We start from the raw sequence: 14611 nt of genomic DNA, 5'->3' as shown, positions 1-14611 counted from the left end.
TGGACATCCCTCTCCATCTTGGTTGGACGACCTGTCATTTTAATTTTTCCTATTTTTTTATTTTATTTATTTACTTTTTTAACTTACTTTATTAGAGAATTGCTCATCTAGGGTTATGTCCCTTTACTTGTGCACATCCCTCCCCATCTTGGTGGGACGACCTGTCTTATTTTAATTTTTCCTATTTTTTTTTATTTTATTTATTTACTTTTTTAACTTACTTTATTAGAGAATTGCTCATCTAGGGTTATTTCCCTTTACTTGTGGATATCCCTCCCCATCTTGGTGGGACGACCTGTCTTATTGTAATTTTTACGATTTTTTTATTTTATTTTTTTAAACTTACTTTATTAGAGAATTGCTCATCTAGGGTTATGTCCCTTTACTTGTGGACATCCCTCTCCATCTTGGTTGGACGACCTGTCATTTTAATTTTTCCTATTTTTTAAATTTTATTTATTTACTTTTTTAACTTACTTTATTAGAGAATTGCTCATCTAGGGTTATGTCCCTTTACTTGTGGACATCCCTCTCCATCTTGGTTGGACGACCTGTCATTTTAATTTTTCCTATTTTTTTTATTTTATTTATTTACTTTTTTAACTTACTTTATTAGAGAATTGCTCATCTAGGGTTATGTCCCTTTACTTGTGGACATCCCTCTCCATCTTGGTTGGACGACCTGTCTTATTTTAATTTTTACGATTTTTTTATTTTATTTATTTATTTTTTAACTTACTTTATTAGAGAATTGCTCATCTAGGGTTATGTCCCTTTACTTGTGGATATCCCTCCCCATCTTGGTGGGACGACCTGTCTTATTTAATTTTTACTATTTTTTTTATTTTATTTATTTACTTTTTAAACTTACTTTATTAGAGAATTGCTCATCCAGGGTTATGTCCCTTTACTTGTGGACATCCCTCTCCATCTTGGTTGGACGACCTGTCATTTTAATTTTTCCTATTTTTTTTATTTTATTTGTTTACTTTTTTAACTTACTTTATTAGAGAATTGCTCATCTAGGGTTATGTCCCTTTACTTGTGCACATCCCTCTCCATCTTGGTTGGACGACCTGTCTTATTTTAATTTTTCCTTTTTTTTTATTTTGTTATATTTACTTTTTTAACTTACTTTATTAGAGAATTGCTCATCTAGGGTTATTTCCCTTTACTTGTGGACATCCCTCTCCATCTTGGTTGGACGACCTGTCATTTTAATTTTTCCTATTTTTTTTATTTTATTTGTTTACTTTTTTAACTTACTTTATTAGAGAATTGCTCATCTAGGGTTATGTCCCTTTACTTGTGCACATCCCTCTCCATCTTGGTTGGACGACCTGTCTTATTTTAATTTTTACTATTTTTTTATTTTATTTATTTACTTTTTAAAGTTACTTTATTAGAGAATTGCTTATCCAGGGTTATGTCCCTTTACTTGTGGACATCCCTCCCCATCTTGGTTGGACGACCTGTCTTATTTTAATTTTTCCTTTTTTTTTTATTTTGTTATATTTACTTTTTTAACTTACTTTATTAGAGAATTGCTCATCTAGGGTTATTTCCCTTTACTTGTGGACATCCCTCTCCATCTTGGTTGGACGACCTGTCTTATTTTAATTTTTACTAGTTTTTTTATTTTATTTATTTATTTTTTTAACTTACATTATGAAGTCTTTGAGTCTAGCTGGGGGCAGTCTGTTCCGAGATGGGTTTTGTCTCGGTAACTAGTCAGCTATTTGTGTTTTGGGCGTCTCCAGGTCTTCTGGGATGTGTGGATTGTACTCACCTTCAGAGTCAGAATCAGAGTCAGTGTTTTCATCCCTAAGTGTCATGCATTTTAACAAAGAAGAGTTTCAAGTCACTTGGTGGTTTCCTCTCTGAACCGTTATCATACTTCCCTTCATTTTTGTAACGGTATATTGTTTAAGATTGTATGGTGGTGACAGTTTGTTTACCTCTTCTGTCTGATCAAGACCTTATAACCCAGGCTGAGAGCTGTTGTTTTTATCTTTCTATCGGCGTACCCCTTCATCTTCTCCTTTCCTTTTGAGTCATTTTTTTAATTTTTTCATGCGTCGGCCCTGTCCATCTCCAATTAGCATATTTTTTTTGTGAGCCGTCTCAGTGGTTCACTAATAGTGGCATAATGTGGAATAAATCGAGCCACATACTGTGTCATGCCCAAGAATGATCTGACTTCACTGACATTGCTTGGAGATTTGCATTTTCTAATAGCAGAGATTTTCTCTGGGTCAGGGGACACTCCATTCTCACTGAAAATGTGTCTGAAGAAAGTCAGTTTCCGTACAGAAAAGAGGCATTTTTCTTTGTTCAGCTTGGCTCCTACTTGTAGACGTTTCAGGGTGGTCCTCAAGCTGATGTCATGTGATGGCTGGTCACGTGCATAATTTATTATGTCGTCTGATAGGTTTTTCACTCCTGGGATGTCTCTAAAAAGGTCTGGTATAGCTTTTTGAAATAGTTCAGAGGCTGCATTCACGCCAAAACTTGGGCACTTGTAACAAAATAAACCTGCATGCGTGGCAAATGTCGTTATACTGGACTCTTCCAGTTCTAGTTGATGATAAGCATTGGAGAGGTCTAGTTTGCTGAAAACTCTACACCATTTAAGTCTGCTATTAAGTCGTCTACATTTGGCATTGGATGTTTTATCCGTTGAATGGCTTCCTTTGCCTTTCTCATGTCAATGCAAATTCATACGCTACCATTTTTCTTGGGAACTACCACAACTGGGCTAACCAAGGGGGTTGGTCCAGTGACTTCTTCAATCACATCCATTTCTATGAGATGTTTAAGTTCCGTCTCCAGGTCTTTTCTCACACGGAAAGGTATCCTGCGGTGTCGCTGTGTTACTGGGGAAACCGAGGAGTCAATGTAGAGATTAATGATAATCCGGAAATTTTTCCTATCTTTCCATCAAACAAAAGTGTGGGGAACTCGTCTTGAATTGGGATCGTCACATGGAACGTGAAGTTAAACGTTATTATCCCCAGTGCTTCAGCAGAATGACCACTGTCGACTACAAATATCTTAGCCCTACAGGATTTATCACGAAATTCTATGCTTGCATTAATAAATCCTCGGATGGGTATGGCATGTTTAGATCTGTACGCAAATATCTGGGTCATTGTTTTGTTTACACGGAGTTTTTGTTTTAAACCAGCATATATGTGTCCAGCAATTATATTGACACTAGCACCCATGTCTATCACAAACATTACAGGGGAATTATTGACAAGGGCGGTAACTTTTGGTGTCTTAATTGACGGTGTAAATTTCACCGAGTAAACAGACTTGTCACTAGATGTAGAGGGGGATACCGGGGGAGGATTGGTGAAGCGAATTACTCTTACCGGCTTTGCTTTGCATGCTCTTGCAAAGTGTTTTTTCTTGTGGAAATTCTTGCATTCTTTTCCTCGGGCTAGACAAGTCGGATGTGTAGAAGAGTATCCACAATAGTGACACGTTTACTGTCCGCCATCTTTTTTTGTCCACCATGCGGTCGATTCTTTGAGGTGTCATAGCGACTGTTTTGCCGCGCGTGTTCACAACAAATGTCTTTACTGCCGTTGGTGTTGAAATTTTTGTTATTTCCACATGTGAGACGCGTGCCGTTCTCGTTGCTGTAAAGAGAGTGTAGTTCATTACACTGCATGTCTGCGGCACACATATAAGCCAATTCGATTGTCCTAGCTTCATCCAGGATTTGCTTTAGCGTAGAGTTGTCCATTAGCGCCTTCCTTCTGACTTTTGAGGATGTGCACCCCTGCAAAATTTGGGCTAGGATCTCTGTCTTTATCTTCAAAATTGCATGTGGAGGCTAGAGTCCATAGCCATGCATGGTATGAGTCTAAGCTTTCGTCCGGGTTTTTCACGGCCCGTCGAAACTTGAAAATGTCGTGGGACGTGTTCTTTTGCGGCGTAAAATGATTTGTCAGTGAATTTTTGTAGTTTCATCTTCACCTGAAACTACATTTGACGTTGTCCAAAATGTTGGTTGCGTCTATGCCCTTTTGTTGGTCTGTGACGTCATGGAAAATATCGAAAACTTCGTCTCCTGCATAGTGGAGAAGTGTCGCTTTCTTTTTTTTATTGTCGTGAATGTCCATAGTGAAAATAATTCTCCAACCTGTCTATCCATTTTTTCCAACGAACGACGGTTGTAGTTTGGTCCGCATGTACGCTTAAACTGGGAAAAACTGGTAAACCACTGCTGACCATTTTTTTTTTGTATTAAATTCCGAAAATTCTGTAGTGTGAGTTCGTCACGAAAAAAATTACTCGTCGCAAGATCTAGTGTTGGGGGTTCACGTCTGGCTGGAATCAAACAGCTTGAAAGAAAGACAACGCAAACATAGGTGTTAACAACGGCTCGGTCACCAGAGAACTGCCGTCCGAGCTTACTAGAGAGCGAAGGGCAGATAACTCTTAGGGTTATGTCCCTTTACTTGTGGACATCACAGTAGTCTCTGCCTGTTTGCAGGGGCTGCTACAAATCACTTCCGCGTAATCTTATAAATAAAATAACAAACAAGTAAAGATAATTAAAAATGATAATAATAAAACGTTATTGAAATATCAAAATATTAATTAAACCATATTGAAATATCTATGAAAATAATTATTGTAAAAGAATGTTTTAAAGTCAAAATCATATTTAGATAACACAATTCGATTGGCTATTAAAAGTGAAACATTTTAGTTTATTTTAAAATTAAAAAATAATTTTATCACCAGTTATTGCTATAAAATATTGATAGAATTTAAAAATTATAATTATTGTAAAATAATTTAATTACTACTATTTAATAATTAAAATATTGGTATAGAAAAAATAATAAAAATAATTATTGTAAAAATTTTTTAAAAAGTTCAAGTCATTTAAGTAACACAATTCTATTGCCTATTTATAGTGAATCGTTTTACTTTATTTAAAAATAAAAAAATAATTAGATCTCTAAAAAATCGAAAATGCAAGGAAAACGTCGCAGGCAATGCATGTCGTAAAATGGAAACAGTTTACTATTGTCAGTTTCAATATCGTTTCATTAATATTTCTAATTATCTTTGTTTGTTTGTAAAAAAATGTGTTGTCAATTTCAATTTCGTTTCATTAATATTTCTAATTATCTTTGTTTGTAAAAAAAAATGTGCTGTCAATTTCAATATCGTTTCATTAATATTTCTAATTATCTTTGTTTGTAAAAAAAAATGTGCTGTCAATTTCAATATCGTTTCATTAATATTTCTAATTATCTTTGTTTGTAAAAAAAAATGTGCTGTCAATTTCAATATCGTTTCATTAATATTTCTAATTATCTTTGTTTGTAAAAACAAATGTGCTGTCAATTTCAATATCGTTTCATTAATATTTCTAATTATCTTTGTTTGTAAAAAAAATGTGCTGTCAGTTTCAATATCATTTCATTAATATTTCTAATTATCTTTGTTTGTTTGTAAAAAAAATGTGTTGTCAATTTCAATATTATTTCATTATCATTTCTAATTATCTTTTTTGTTTGTTATTTTATTTATAAAATTACGTTGAAGTGATTTAATAAAAAAAAGATCTAAACTGCTAAAAATATTTTAAAAACATTTGTAAGTTTCTGTATTCAATAAAAATTATTTCATAAAAAGTATTGTTTTCTAATATTGTCGATTTCAATATTTCATTTTCTAGTCGATTTCAATATTTCATTTTCTTTATAAAATTACGCCAATTTCACTATCCATGAAAATATTTTTATTAAGTATCATTCTAATTACCGGTGTAATACAGCTTATGTGCCATTTTCCTCTTCATATTTTAGTTTCTTTACACTGCAGGAGGGCCTAAAAGCCTAATGTATTTTATTTATTTATTTTTATTTTTCATTTCTGCTCAAGGTCACTAATCTATTAGATTTTGTTTTTAATACTGATTTATAATATTAAAAAAATCATCATTCCAACTCCTAAAATTATTTTACAATGACGACATTTATAGTTTTTCGGATGTGCTAAAACGAATATATACTTCAACAATGGTACAGAGAATGTTTTCCTGATATGAGGAAATTATTTTGTCAAAAAGTGAGGATCACTTTTCTATATAAATTCCATGTAAAATGAGCACCCACTTTCTGGTCTAATGGTGATAAATTATTTTTTGTTGCCTGAAAACCGTTTTGGTAAATTGTTACTTAGTTTTCACCTTAACGTCAAAATGACAAAATAAATTTGTGTAACTGAAACAATTATGATTTCATTAAATGTCTTCGTGCACATCATGTTTTACGATCTGTTTATATAGGCAAATCCATTAAGTGAAAGAGATTTTTTTTTTGTTTTTTAATGAATTAAAATCTATTAAAATCCATTACATTTAAGCAACTTATTTTTTTAAAAAAAAAGCCTGAATTTTACCATATGAAAAAGAAAATAATCTAGAACCTTTTTTTTTTTTACTATTTTTCATTGAATTTTAAATTTTAAATTTAAAAAAATAAACACCATTTACCGTCATTTTCTATGGATTAGAAAAATAATTAAATATTAAAAAAAGAAGCTTTTTCAATCAATTATTATTATTATTATTATTATTATTATTATTATTATTATTATTATTATTATTATCATTATTATTATTATTATTATTATTATTATTATTATTATTATTATTATTATTTAGAAATTCCGTGTCGAAACAAAAAAATCCAAAATTTAACATTCGTTTTACTCATTTAGAACTGCTTTAAAGCTTATTCGCCGTTTATTCATTTTCATTTCATAGATCACCTTCTCAGATATATTTTTGTTCAGTGAAAAAAAGTTACTTAAAATAAAATTACTGTTCCAAAATTCTGAGAATTTGTAAAAAAAAAAAAAATGAGGAAACATTTTTCTGATTGGCTGTTGGTTGCCATAGCAACTAAATCTGTTACGCTACCTCAAATCTGCTTGGAACGGTGAAGATGATAACAGGATATAAAAAAAAACTAATAATTTATTGATCTGTCGCTCAGCTGTGCTCAAATACTAACCGATCTTTTGCTTTTGAAAAATCTAACTGTTGAATGAACGGCACAAGAGAGAGAGAGAGAGAGAGAGAGAGAGAGAGAGAGAGAGAGAGAGAGAGAGAGAGAGAGAGAGAGAAATATTATTTCACAACAAAGTCTGGAAAAATCATGGATTACATAGAAAAATGCGAGCATGAAAAGTAATATGGTTAAGATTATATAATGTTAAATTGAATTTAAAAAAAAAACTTAATGCTGCAAAATTATAAATTTATTATATTTATTACAAAAATATCTCGTCTTTTTCTTTTCAATTTTAAAAACTAGCCCTTTTACTTTTCCACGTTTCATCATAACCATATTACTTTTCATACTCACATTTTTACAGATATGCATTTCAGTGCCCCATAGATCGGGCATTTCCAAAGGCGCAAAGATTTGACCCACAGTTTGAACGGTGTTATACCTTATTGATTTTCTCTAAAAAATAAAATAAAATAAAAAAAAAGGGGGGGTCACTGCATTTGAGACAAAATTCTGCATTCATAGAAATGGATATACACAATATATTTGTATATTTTATTTTTAATGAAGTTTTTATTTTACAAAAGATAAAAGTAGAAGCAATAAATAAGAAATTAATTTTTTTAATATATATTTTTTCTATGAACATTGTTTTATAAATAAATGTTTTTTCAATGACTTTTTATAAAGATGTTTTTTCAATGAAATAAAAAATTGTTTTGCAATACATACATAAATATATATATATATATATATATATATATATATATATATATATATATATATATAGACACACACACACACGAATTTTTTTTTAATTTAAAATAAAGTTCGAAACCGATTCAATTTTTTTTTTTAATAGTTGTCTGTTTTGCGTGTATTATGTCTTAGTTTAATTGCTTCAACATTTATCTGCCTTTGCCGGACATTTTTCTTATAGAGTTTCCCTTGACTCGACACCGTCACGTTGACCAGTGCTTTGTTCCCGAAAGAGAACCTAATTGTAGTCAGCAGCATTTCTAAACCCACATGTCTCTGTCTTTTATCTTCTGTTGTCCTTCGCCGTTTTAAGCCTTCTCCGGTAAGAAACATTATATATCTCCTTCTTAAAAACACTTTAATATTTTTAACGTTTTTTTTTAAATATATTATTTCATCTTAACTACGAACTTTTTTTTTTTTTACCCACATGTCCGACCCCCTTACTTCTAGCTGTGTTGTTCATTTCCTTACGCACACGACTCCCCATTCAACCCTTTATAACTTCTCGATTCTTATCTTTTCTCTTTGTGTTCTCAACAATGTTTTTGGGTTTGTATTACTGTACACATAGATTCGAAAAAGTTGTCAAAAAACAAATATATAACAAATAAATGTTATCAAAGGCAAGATAAGTTACTTTTCTACCAAACTGGATATATTTTTCGTGTTTTTATTCACTCTAACATGCTTATTCAGCTCGAAAAGCATACAGTGTTTACCGATGTATTGGGAAATTCAAGATGGCATCTGATTCTCTCTTTAACACGGTCAGTTTGGGAAAAGGTGTTATAAATAAAAAACTATACAAAATACTATTAAAAACCCGCCGAATATATGTCAACTTATGTCACGGTAACATATATTGAGCGAGTTTTTAACAGTATTTTATCTGGGTTTTTATTTATAACACCTTTTCCCAAACTTACAGTGTTAAAGAGAGAATCAGACGCCATCTTGAATTTTCCAATACATCGGTAAACACTGTATGTTTTTCGAGCTTAATAAACATGTTACATTGAATAAAAACACGAAAAACATATCCAGTTTGGTAGAAAAGTAACTTATCTTCCTTTTAATAACATTTATTTGTTATATATTTGTTTTTTTTTTGACAACGTTTTCGAATCTATGTGTACAGTAATACAAACCCATGTTTTTTTAAGTTGAGTTTTTATTTGTTTTCTTTCATTTATTTTGTTTGTTTGTTACCGTATATCTACTCTCAGTGACTTTGTTTATAGGATTTCCTGTCTTGATTGTATTTAATGCTAACTGTTCGAGGGTCGTATGTTTATAATCAACACAATATGTCAATGAAAACGACAGTACAATATGCGTGTGTTAATTAAAAAGGGATAATCTCCTAAGTTAGCGTTAAAATTATCTTTTGTAATAAATATTATGACATGAGGAGTCATTTCGATTTAAAAATTATTTTATTTAAATTTAATTTAAAATGGAGAAAATAACATTTCAAATGTGTTCAATAATCATCATGATTACTTTGGAGATTACCGAAAAAAGGTTAAAAATAAAAACAAATCAAACTTACCAGGGGAGATAATAACTTCCGGTGAATGCTGGAAAAATATCCAGTATATAAAACGTCGTTTAGTAAGTCGTTATTTGTATTTTAAACTAAATATTTATTCTGGTTTATTAAATTAATTAATTTATATATTTTGTCAAGTTAAATGAACTTAATATAAAAATGGATGATGAACTTTAAAAAATCAATTATTGAATGGATTTTATTATTTCCTGTGACACCGATATGATGACGAAAATCGCAAATTATTGTCTTTTTAAATTCGATTGATCAATAAAAAAATACAAAGTTTTTAGAAAAATATTTAAACCTACGATTTAAAGTTTTAAGATCTAAAAAAAAATAACGCATGAATTTGTTTGCTTTTTCATAAAAAATAAAACATTGTAGATGTTAACATCTTTTTTTTACTTGCCTTCCTACGAGGGCAGAGTTAGACACAAGGTTGGTTTTTAATATGGGGAAAATCAGCTGCCCAAAAAAGGACCTTCGTGTTAGTAACAAAAATGATTTTAAAATGTATCAGTCATGAAGGATTTCTCTTCCATTAACCGAAACCAAAAAGTGAAGTGCAGCATCAGAACAGATACTACAAATGGGTGTCTATTATGAAAGCCATTCTTAACATGGGAAAGTTGAGGGTGTCTATTCTGAAAGCCGTTCTTAACATGGGAAAGTTGAGGGTGTCTATTATGAAAGCCGTTCTTAACATGGGAAAGTTGAGGGTGTCTATTCTGAAAGCCGTTCTTAACATGGGAAAGTTGAGGGTGTCTATTCTGAAAGCCATTCTTAACATGGGAAAGTTGAGGGTGTCTATTCTGAAAGGCATTCTTAACATGGGAAAGTTAAGGGTGTCTATTCTGAAAGGCATTCTTAACATGGGAAAGTTGAGGGTGTCTATTCTTAAAGCCATTCTTAACATGGGAAAGTTGAGGGTGTCTATTCTGAAAGCCATTCTTAACATGGGAAAGTTGAGGGTGTCTATTCTGAAAGCCGTTCTTAACATGGGAAACTGGAGGGTGTCTATTCTGAAAGCCGTTCTTTACATGGGAAAGTTTAGGATGTCTATTCTGAAAGCCGTTCTTAACATGAAATTACTCAAGGAAGTAAATTCATAATTGTTTTGGTTTACACACATGCACATTATAAATTTCTCGGTTGTGAAAAAAATAAGTGGATTTGTTTCCGCTAGGTGACACTGTCATTCGTATGAAAATAAATTTGTTTATCATGCACAGATACAACATGGAGGCCAGTGAATTACAGTGCATAATACAAATCTTTATATTTCAAAAACTACTTGTCTCTGTAAAATTTCAATGGGGTTTTGTTATTCAGCATAGTCGAAAACCTACAAAAGTTGTAATTTTAAGGAAATTTGTGGAGGTGGACCTAACGTAAAAAATACATTTAATATTTCAGAAACATTACAATAAGTAGTTTTCATTCAATATTTTAAAAAAATAATATAATTTAAAAAATATTTAATGTGGTTTTTATGATAAAAATAATAACAAATTTGTTTACATGGTTTAACGACTGTTTTTTTCTCTCAAAAAGTATTCACATTCATTTCAAGCCATGTGTTACACTCTATTCATAAAAATCAGTAATCATAAACTTCATGCTATTCTCACGAGATCCTCATTTAACTAAACCTGCATAATGAACACTCGTTACAAGAAAACATTTACCTTGGAATGATTTGAATTAATATTCCTAACATGTAAATAAATGTTATTTCATCTTAATACAGTGATTTCGAGTTCTTTGTCAAGTGTCGCTATTTTCCGGGCTTATTTCTATATTTTTGTTTTATATATGTGAAGATGTGCCTTGGTGGACACCTTCTATTAATTGGTGATCTCATTAAATTTACCTTTAATGGTCCTGCAGATACTCTACTACTTTCGACTTCAAGAGATTCTTGTACCTGCAACCTCAGCCCTAAAAATTGATAGATCCTGATTATGAATGGGTGAACACAGACTCACATCCTTGGAAGTTAGTGACTCCACTGTCAGTTCCTACAAATTGGCACCAGTTCTGTGAGTGCTACAGGGTTACAAGTGAAAAGTCGTTATACATTTTGTGCATTCATCTTTGTTTATATGCATGTCACTTGTGCACTCATGTGCCTTTGTCATGAGTCTGTCAACTGATCCTTAGTCTATATGAGATAGGGCCTTTTTATTTCCATAACCACATATTGTTTCCGACATACATCTTGCTTTCCCCATCTTTGATGGTTCTTATAATAAAGCAGATCGCCAATCTTAAAATTTACAGACTTTGTTTTCTTATACGAGTCCTCTATCAGTTTTTTCCTTGCTTTCTGAATGCTATCCCTTAACAAAGTAAAAGATTGATGCATCTTTTGTAGAGCAATCTCATGTTGCTCATCACCATAGTATATTTTATCAACATAGTATACTCTATGAAGCATTAATATATTATCTAATGGCAGTATCACGTCTCTGTTTTAGAGCAAGTAGTATGGTGAGAATTTTGTCATTTCGTTCATATCAAATCTGACGCCAACATTTAATTAATGTATATATCCCAGGATTGTTTTTTTCATTAAAACGTCTTGCATCGTTCTAGGAAATCTTTCTATTGTCTGTTAACGGCTGGAATGGTACACTGAATCTGGGAAAATTTTCATCCCACAAAAGATGAACGACCCTTTCTGCCTTCTGCGAATGCCTGTGGCCAACACTATACATATCGATGAACGTCACTATGTACTAGTTACCTGAAACTATAGGGTAGGGCTTTGAAATATCCAATGCCGGTTTGAGAAAAAGAAAAGGAAGCAGATTGCACTTCTGCATTCAAGGTTGTACCTTCCTCAGGTTTCTGTTTTGGCACAGAATACATTTGCCTACATATTCTTTCACTCACCTCCCTAAATAAACACAGCCAGAAATATTTTGTTTAATGATGTGAAACGTCTTTTCCATGTGACAATTATTGTCATTGTACTGCACAAACACATTTTTTCTAAGATGCAATGGTACATATAATCTTATGAATGGTTCATCGCCAAGTTGCAACAAGTAATACACTATATCGTCTATCATTATACATTTTTTTGTTTCATTTTAGACAATTTACCATTCTACATCTGCATCTCTAAATTTCCTTATCTTTCTCTTGATCCCTAATTAAATCTAAACCTGATAACTAGGGCTGTGACAACAGCATATTCTTTTCATTCTTTTGACTCTCGTGTATATATCAGACACAGACTAAGTTAATCAACTTACTCACATAAGTCTATATATAAACCAGATATTCATGAGTCAAAACAATGAAAAGAATATTCTGTTGTCACACACTAATACTGATAACGTACGATGCTCATGCAATACCGATGAGCTTTAACCATATATGATAAAAACCCTTTTGACTCAAAAGGATTCGAGTTTATTGCACCTACCAAGTAATTTCCATCTAATTCTACCGGGGAAAATCATTGTGTTGACTTGAATCCACAGTGTGTGACAAGCGATCCACAAAAACATTTTCTTTTCCTTTCCCTTCAGGTACTCTATAGTGCAGCTATAAGCAAAAATACACAAAACCCATGTCTATATTTTCCTGTTGTGTAAAGAGGAGTTTAATAAATATTCTAGGGTTTGTGATCTCGAAAATTTGTTATAAATCGCTGATCATGTGACGATACAAATGAAAGTTTCCATTTTATCGATTTCCTCCATTCACTTACTTTGAACCTCAGAACTGACGCTTCATCGCTTTCATCCTGGCATAGTGCTTACGTAAACTGTTTGTTTTTAAAGTTGTAAAATATATGCAAAATCTTTTATTACCATCCTTCTTTTCTATTAACACTATCGGAAAATTTCACGGGAAAATTTGGATCTCTCAATTACACCTACCCTCATCATTTCCTCCATTGCTGAGTCTACCAACTTTTTTTTGCTTTAGTGGTGTTCGATATGGTCATCTCAGTATGGAATCATGCATTCCAGTATCGATACGCATCTCCACCATATTGGTGCTGCCCAAGTCCTTTTCCTCCATAATGAACAAATTTCTATTCCGCTTCACCAACCTATCAACTTCCAACTTGAATTCTTCAGGTATTTTATTCTCTTCAAATTATTCTTGGTGATTTCATTCTTTTGCCCATAATCTTTGACTATTTCTAAAACTCACACAAGTCATGCATGTATGTAGATGCTGGTGTTTTTACAATTTTCTGTGCTGACCTTACTGTTGGTTAAATATGGGCATCACCTTCCAGAGCTATATACTCATCAACTATTCTTATTACTCTTAAATACAAGTACATCCTTACCCAATTTTTATTAAACCAGTTGCGGTTGAGATTTTCTGTAACAAAGAAGTCCTAGTGAGTAGACTTATTATCCCTACTCTTAATTGAACAAACTCTTCGACAATTAATGCAGACCTATTAGTTGTTCTTAAACTTAATCACTTAGTTAAAGTCCCTGTTTAAGTGCTTTAAATATTATTTATTGCTGACACATCTGCTCACCTATTCACCAGAGTTCTATAATTGTTTCCCTGAATTTTAACCCAAAAGCAATTTGATGCAACGAAGTCTAGATAATCGAGTCGAAGAATAATAAATAACAATACTAATTGTCACGTTTGCTAATTCGACTACATATTTATTAGGGTTTGCAACAATTCCAAAGTTGTCCTCTAGGGACCTTTTCAATTCTGCCCATTTTAAACTCTCATTGTTTAACATGAGTTTGTTTTTCAATTATCCAACTGAATTGTCGTGTGTTGTTAAGAGAGTTATCTTATATATTTCCTCGTCTACTGCTCTGCTCACCCTACACTATGGCTCTTCATCATTCATCCACCTCATGTAGCCATCATCTTTTCTGTTTTCCAACATTATTTTCCTTAGAAGAGAATTCCGCCTAATCTATCTTGTTACTGTCTTTTTCAATTCTGAAGTTCATGTGTTACATGATAAGGGCTGTCCCCTTTTCATGTAAGTATAAAAATAGAGAGATTTAGTTAAAATGAAAATGAAATAGACGAAATTCGAACCTCGTAATTGAGGTTTAGAAAAGGATTACGAGAGAGAATTAGAAAATGGAATGTAAAAACAAACTCTTGTTTAGCTTAGAGATAAAATAGTTTTAATAAAAGGAATGTGCATTTGTCAATTCTGTTATGAAATTGAATGAGGAATGCAACTATAAGATAATTTAATAAACATGTTTTTAACATATAGGAAATATAG

Source organism: Euprymna scolopes, chromosome 46, assembly GCF_053919585.1.
Source record: "Euprymna scolopes isolate OS-2025 chromosome 46, ASM5391958v1, whole genome shotgun sequence".
Taxonomy (NCBI): domain Eukaryota; kingdom Metazoa; phylum Mollusca; class Cephalopoda; order Sepiida; family Sepiolidae; genus Euprymna; species Euprymna scolopes.
The sequence above is the reverse complement of the archived record's forward strand: the minus strand, read 5'-3'. Positions refer to the sequence as shown.